General features: G+C 46.6%; 1 protein-coding gene across 4 annotated transcripts in view; it reads right to left on the reverse strand.

Annotated features, from left to right (window-relative positions):
• Window positions 1-5,428, reverse strand: part of ATP2B1 (ATPase plasma membrane Ca2+ transporting 1) — a 108,154-nt gene extending 102,726 nt beyond the window's left edge. For 2 of the 4 annotated variants that reach the window (XM_024212795.2, XM_024212789.2), the window contains exon 1: window positions 5,350-5,428. The gene's annotated coding sequence lies outside the window, so the exon portion shown is untranslated. Of the gene's footprint in view, window positions 1-4,890; window positions 4,963-5,290 lie in introns of those variants that run through there. The other 2 variants (XM_024212791.2, XM_024212792.2) reach the window with 2 other exon arrangements.
• Between the last annotated feature and the right edge of the window lie 1,659 nt (window positions 5,429-7,087).

Raw genomic sequence — 7,087 nt, forward strand, 5'->3', positions numbered from 1 at the left:
CCGTGGGGCAGGCGGCGACGGGGGGGGGCTGGGTGGCACTGGGGGGTTTCGGCGGGGCCGGGGGGTGGGATTTGCCCCTCAGCTGTTTTCTTTGGGGGTAATATGGCTCTCGCCGCTTGTGCAGGCCTGATAATCGCTCAAGAAAATGAATGATAGAAGAGTTTTCATGCAGAACTCAGTGTTAATAATTCTAAACAAGCCAAACATCTTCCAGATAAGAATGTGTCAATAAACCAGTTATTTGACTATTTTGATTTTCAGACTGAGGCATCTGGTTTCCAATAAGCAGCAGCACTTATTTCACTGTAAAGCCAGATGGATAAAATGATTAGAAATACATATTTTGCCCTATTTTAACATTTATCATTTTTGTGCCACAAAAAAGAAATTGGTACCTTCAAGAGGGAAGTTATTCAGTATGGTAAATAGGTGTAAGGACTATAGTTCTCTAGAACTCATTTCAAGACGAGTGAGTTTTGGGCCCACCATAGTAGGTTACTAGAAACTGCTAGTCTCAATTCATAAGCAAAATACAGTTATCTAGTTGATAAAACCACAAAAATTAGGATAGAAAGATGTTTGATTATGGAATATTAATACAACAGTTTAATTAAATCAATTGTAAAAATGCAGATGGATTATTAAAGCAAGTTCTTAAGATTACTAAAGAGCCTAGCTGTTATTAGATTTTAATTCAAGACTGTACTGGTTCTCTTTTGGGGAGCAAACTTGTTACCAATCTCTTCAGTTAGCGCATGACAGATTCATGGTATTTTCTCTTATCATATAAAGTTTACATTTAAAACCCTAGAGACAAACGGTCTGCTTATCTTCCTCTATTAGTTTACTTTGAGCTGGAACCAGTTTCAGATGCCAAAAACAGAATATGTTTAAGAACAAACACCCTCGTTACACTTCATTGTATTGTGCTGTTTCTCCTTTAAACAATGAAGATAGATTTTTTTTCAGGGTATACACTATTAAAACCATTCTAATTCACTTATAGAAAGTATTTAGAAATATTAAGTATATGCAACAAGATTAAGTACGAATTTCTTTTTATATTTAATTTAGAAAATTTACAAAATTAAAGTGGTTAAGAACATAGTAAACTAGTAGTTAAAATGTAATAACATTGTATATTTTTGAACAATGTAGGTATCTCTTGTTTATGTTGAATGATTTTATTAAAAGACTAATATCCATGAAAAATTTGCACATCCAAATGTCTATCTGAAGTTCTACTGCACTGAGGTCAGTGACATTTTAGTTGTCTAAAGAATACTTGAGTGCCATTAATATTTACTCTATATTAATGAAAGAAATTTGAGTTGGAAATGACTAGGTTATCTTGTCCATCTATGTGCGAACACAGAATTATTCCCTATGGCACAGTTTTAACTGCTTTACCCAGTCCATTTTGCAGTTACTCAGGCAGCACAATTTCTACTACATCTCCTAGGTGTACTATTCCCCACATCTATAGTTCCTTAACTAGGTGGTGGTCTTCATGTTAGTTTTAAAGATTTTCCTTCACTCATTTTTATCCCAGTTCTCTAGACCATATCATGTAGAGCCACCTCAATTTCTTCTCCTTCCTTGGCATTTCCATCCTTTGAGTACTTGCAGCTTATCTTCTCCCCTCATGTCTAGCCAAACTGTATATATGTTCTGTATGGTTCAAATAAGTAGACAGCTCAGAGTTGTGTTTCATTATGTAAGATTTCATAAGCATTTACAAGTTTACCTTAGCAGAGGTCTTACAGCATTTTTCAGAAGTTGAGCAAAAATACTATTAAACCGTAATACAGCAACTGAAATCCTCAAAATTTAACATCTGACAGACTGAAAGGTTCTACCTATATTGCTTATGAATTGAGATAGTGACACTAGACAAGATTCCGCTTTAAATTTCCAAGCACGTTTTTAAGGTAAGTGATGAAGAATAATGTCATAATACCCAGAAAAATAGCAAGAGTTGGGTAAAGCATAAGTCCCTGTAAAATATAGTTAGTTCATTTCACTTGCATCAAAAGTGAAGATTAATTTTGTGGTCTCGATTATCCACAGCATAAGCAGCATATTTGACAGTCTCTGCTCAGTAGGAATTTGACTAATATAGTAAGGGATTGCAGTTAAGAATTGGGGTACACTGGCATACTGCCTAGAAAAAAAAAGTGGTTTTGCCCATATTAGCAGTAGCTTGGACCTACTAATCCCCTACTACTTGAGCACAAACGGAATTCTTATCTACATGAAAAAACGCAACTACCATCACAGTAGCCTGCTACCAGAAAAGGGAAACCAGGAGTGATAAGAAAATAAGCACCCCACAATGTTGGTTCCAAACCTGCGATTTCACACTTTAAAGCATGGGGGGGAGGGGTTAAAGCTATTTTTGTGCTCTACTCTTAAGTGACCACTTCTTCCACTTATGCACTAAAAAAAGTTTCCATTCATTATGCCATAAGTATTTAAGTTTAGTATGCTGGAAGCCATTTCTGCCAAGAGAGACACCAATGGGCTTAAGGATATACAAAAAGTTTACTCATTGTTCCAAATACCATAAATGCAAAATTTGGACAAGTTCCTGAAAAGTTTAAAAAAAAAAAAAAAACCAACTAGTAATTCTGAACAATTTTTTCACTAGCTATAGTAAGACAGTTACTGCCTGCTTTCTAAATGGAACAGAAAAAAATGGCAAACGAAACTATCAAGGTCATTTAACAAAGTTTTCTAAACTCTCAATTGCAGAAGCACCTGTAAACATTTATAGCTGTGTTTTTTTCCAGAGATTTGCACACTGCTGTACCCCTTCCCACAAGTGTACAAGTATTTTGTTAAAAATGATGAGATATTAATGTTGCAAGGGTACATCTTATTTGAACTTCATTCCCAGAACATGTTTTATAATTTTACTGAGGGACCACTCAAGAGTCTTCCAAAACCCCACCCCCACCATGTTTTGGGCCCAGATACTAATGACCCTTCCCCTAAGCTAAAGTGCAGCAGCTTTAAATGTAATTAACACAACACAAGTCCACTTAATGCTTTGTTTACAAAATAAGCTTTTGAGTTTTGATAGGTAGCTCTTGAAAAAATTATCCAGAAGTAAGTTTTATGCTGAAGGCAGCATACAACTCAGTTTCAGAGAACAACTTGGTTGTTTCTTTTGTCTTCTATTTTGTTGGGGGGGTGGTTAAAGTCAATATAAAAATAGTCTAACAATTGTTACTGTATATCTTTCATCCTTCTTATATTTAAAGTTTACAAAAAATGAAACGAAAGAAGAAACATTGAAATGGATTATGCTGTAACAAGTTTCATGCTGAGTTCAGAACGCTGTCCTTAATTCACCCCCACAATGGCAATGTAGATCATATTAAAACTGGCCACTATTCAGAGACCCTTACATTAACAGCTAGTCAAATTGAGACATCCAGGACACTTCTTAGCCTTAAATGTCCTAGTTTGGACAAATTAAGGCAGACACTGCTAGTTATTTTGGTAGGAATCACTTACATTACAAGGGGGGGGGAAATATGATAAATGAAATGCCTCCAAGGTCATGGGCATAAGCTTTATCAACCAGGTTTCCAAACAAGCTTCTTCCTGAAATTCTATCAGAAGTTCTTCCAACTTCTAGACTTTCACATCAGCAGGGAAAATAAAATTGCTCTGACATCGGTGAGATATTCTCCCAGTCACCATCTTCTGAATGCCCCCCCATCCCCTCTCACTCCAGAATGAGCAGCAGCACTCCCTTCTGCGACAGGCAGCAATCATCCCCCAGTATTAAGGCCTCTTCATAAACTCACGTGGTGTAACATCCAAAGGTTACATACACCATTTGGCTGAGGATGACACTGTCATACAAGCGCCACCGTTAGAGACACTTCCTGCTACTAAGTGGGACAAGAAGGACATCACCCTGCTCACACAAACGCCCTCCCGCAATCTGCTGAAAGCCGCCTCAATGGTCCTCCGGGAGAACTCCTCCCTCTATTTCAGAGGCGTTGCAGAGATGCCTTCATCCTAGTCCAGAATCAATACACACACAGTCTGTCTAGCCATTAATAAATCAGAACAGCAAGTGAGCTGGGGTAAAGGGGGGAATTTCTGTCTGCCTCTTTGCCTGCTCTTAACTAACACGGACTGGGGAGCTGCCCACAAGACAAAGCGGCGGAAGGCCGGGGGGAGGGGAGTCTGCTAGTGCAACTGAAAAGGCAGAGAGACCCTCAGCTACAAGCGCCGTCTCCCCCGCCCCCAGGCCAGCGGAGGCTAGCTGGCCCCGTGCAGGGCTGGCAAGGAGGCAGGCTGAGGATGATCATGCCGTGCAGCAGCAGACGACTAATCCCAACTACTTAACCCGGCAGGGAACAGGGGCTAAGCACCACCTATGGTGTGTGCACCCGGGAAGGGAGGGAGCTCGCACGGCGAACAGCGCCTCTGCGCCCACTGGGGTAGCCGGGCTCGGCACTGCCTGTGCTGCCCGGGGGGGGGGGGGAAAGAGGCAGCTGCAGCCCCCCAATCACCCAGCCCAGCACACATGTCACACAGCGCCGGCGCCGCTTACCCCGTCTCCTCCCTAGGAAGGTCCGAGCTGCAGCAACGCCCGCCCCGCGCAGGAGTCCAGGCAGGGGGAGACCCCCGCATCTGCCGCCCTCAAGGTCACACCGCGCCCCGGATACCGCGCGGCAGCCCGCTGCAGGGGTTAGTGGCCACCCCACGGGGGCAAAGGCGCTGAGCCCACAGAGCAGGCGGGCGGAAAGCAGCCGCAGCTCCGCGCCCTCCGGCGGCTCAGCCCCTGCACCCGGCGGCTGGAGGGGGCGCTGCCCTGCCTCGGGGCCGGCTGATGCTCCGGCTACTGGCTCCGGGGCTGCCGCTTACCTCGGCCGCTGCACAGCCGCACGCTGGACGGCGCCTCGGGACGCACCGGGAATCTGCCGCTGCCGCCGCCTGCTTGGCGCACAAGGTGCCCGCGTCCCCCGCCCTGCTCCGGGTGGCCAGCCCCGCCCCGCCCCGCCAACGGTGGGGAAGGCAATGAGGGGGGCGGGCCCCAGTCCCACCCCCGGCAGGCAGCGGCTCCTCACAGGGCAGGAGCCAGCGCTTCACCCTCGCACGCGCCCCGCTGCGGCTTGGCCCCTACCAGCACCGGCTCAGCAGCACCCTTCGCGCCGCGGAGCCCCAGCCCTGCAGAGTAACCGCTCCCGCTCCCACCGCCACCACCTCCTGGCCGGGCTGCAGGGCAGAGCGGCCCGGCCCCCGCCCGTCTCCCCCCGTCACTCACTCACTCGTTCGCTGCTCACCGAGCCACCCCCTCCCCACGCTGCAACTGCCGCTTCCTACCCCGCGTCCCGGCGGTCACATGACAGGGGTCTTGTTCGGGTGAAGGGGCTCCAGACGTGCGGCGCCTTCAATGGGGGAGGAGAGGGAGGAGCCTCCGCCGGGAAAAGGGGGAGTGGGCGGAGCCAGGCGCTCTCCCCGCCTTCCCCCGCTCCCATTGGCTGTTGGGTGATGACGTGCTTGTTTCCATGACGTGTGTGGGCCGGGCCGAGGCGTTTGATGGGGCCCGGCGGGCTTGTCGGTGACTTTGCTACGAGCTTCTCTTCGGGGAGGGGGCGGGTGCAGTGCGCTCTGCCCCTCCCCCGCCTTAAAACCCCCCGGCCATCCCCGTGCCTGGGGGCGGCAGTAGGAGTGGAGTGGGGGGAGGGAGGAGCAGCTCATTGAGCGGGGTAGCGGGGCACAAGGGGGAACTCCCTGCACAGGGGAGGGGGGCAGTGGGGGAGCCTATCGCACAGGAGAGAAGGTAGAGCGCGGGAGCTCCTTGCAAGCACGGGGCAGATAGGGGGAGCTCCCTGCACAGGGGAGGGGAGCAGAGAGAGGGAGCTCCCTGCATAGGCGGGGCAGAGGAGAGTATAAACTCGCAGGGGGAGAGGGTTCTCGCCTTATGTAAGGCGTGGGGAGGAATTGGCCCGCTCACCCCTTTCCGGAGGTTGGAGAGTAGGGGGATCTTACCCTTCTCAGGGTTGAGGGGAGGCTGACTACCCAGAGTCAGCCCTCCTTCTCCCTTGTTTCCATCTGAGGGTGAAATCAAATTACAGTGACCACAATCCGGAAAGCAGCTAGTTAAATATCTGGCTGCTGCCTAGACCGCGTGAATGAGGGACACTTCAAACCAGGCTGAGGGCGATTGATTGTAAATGTCTCATTGAAACACACAGCAAAATCCTCCCCCAACCCCAGAGGGCGAGGACTGATTTAAATTTCATTTTCGGTGAGACAGCTTTCCTTCCCCCACACCCAAAGACAGATCTGTAAATCCTCTCTCTGTTCCATCATCTCAGCAAAACCCGTGGGGGTGCCTCATGTATTTCCAGTTTTAGTTCTGTACGTGTCATTTTACAGAGAAGTGCTCCGAGTTACCGTGGCTTTATTTGTTTTCTAATTCTGAATGGAAGTTATGGAGATGATTTATGCAACCTGATTGGCTGTTTTACAAAGCATTAATTCCCTTAAAATGCTCTGTCTATATCAGTTTATTAATAATAATATAACTATGATGATCTCAAAAATCTTATATTAAAAAATAAGCCAGCCTCATAAAACCTCTCCTCTATAAGATAATATATCCATTGTTACATCCATTTTTAAAATGGGAAAATTTGAGGCATAGAATTTGTCAACATTTTCAAAAGTGCATAGTAATTTTGACTGCCTCAGCTTCTAAGTGCCCAACTTCCAACACCTCAGACTTGACTTTCAGTGGTGTGGATCATTATCCATAGCTCCTGCTGAAGAAACTTTGGAAGCTGCAGATATTCAGCACTTTTCTATGTCAAGCCCTGGAACTCTCAAGGATAAGGAATATTAGTGGAGGCTTGAAAATCTGGGCCTAAATGACATAATGAAGAACACACAGCAAGTTGGCAGCAGAGCTGGGAACAAGAACCCAGAACTCCTGATTTCTCTCTCCCCCCTTCTCCAACTCAGTAGATCACCCTTCTCAGTGAAAATACTCCATTAAACACATTTATTGCTATATGCTCTTTGTTTTGTTATTTTGATTTTCCTTTTCTTTTTGACA

This window comes from Terrapene carolina, unplaced genomic scaffold, assembly GCF_002925995.2.
Source record: "Terrapene carolina triunguis isolate 2854851 unplaced genomic scaffold, T_m_triunguis-2.0 Scaffold68, whole genome shotgun sequence".
NCBI lineage: Eukaryota > Metazoa > Chordata > Testudines > Emydidae > Terrapene > Terrapene triunguis.